We start from the raw sequence: 664 nt of genomic DNA, 5'->3' as shown, positions 1-664 counted from the left end.
AGGGCTGTCATATTTATTTTTAGAAACAGCTGATACATGCAGCATTACTTAGAGCTGGGCGATGAGCGTTACGCTTGGTGTTACCATAACGGTACGTAGCTAACGGAACCATCAATGCATGCAACGCATGAATGGTGCACAGTGGTTCATCTTATTTCAATAGACTTGCTGAAACTCAACTCCTTTCATAATATGTGTTTGGTAAAATACTGACTAGCAGAAATAGAGAACAAGTTGGGAACGTTGTGGTTTTGCTAACCGTAAGGAAGTGGCTGATCATACAAATCAGAGGCGCGTCCACGTTCGAAACCATGGATAGGACAAACGTTGCCAAAAATATTTTCTACACAATTAAATTTAGAAAAAAATAATCCCTGGACTGGAAATTGAAAGTTACTATAATTGAGGCGCTAAAACGCAAAGGGGTGTAAAGTGACAATTTGGGCGGTTTTGAGTTGTGTTGTATTGAGTAAATCTTACTGTTTCCAACTAACTAACGTACTAACGATATTTTCACTCAACAGAAAAATATAACACAATTCCTAGAAGACTGGCTTTAAAGACAATTGTTTATTCTATTTAATAGAAAATTGAAGATATTTTGCCAGCAAACAGAGACCTGAAAGGAACCAACAAGCTGCCGATAACAGATCAAACAACAAAC

The sequence above is a fragment of the Aedes aegypti genome, chromosome 3 (genome assembly GCF_002204515.2).
Source record: "Aedes aegypti strain LVP_AGWG chromosome 3, AaegL5.0 Primary Assembly, whole genome shotgun sequence".
NCBI lineage: Eukaryota > Metazoa > Arthropoda > Insecta > Diptera > Culicidae > Aedes > Aedes aegypti.
The sequence above is the reverse complement of the archived record's forward strand: the minus strand, read 5'-3'. Positions refer to the sequence as shown.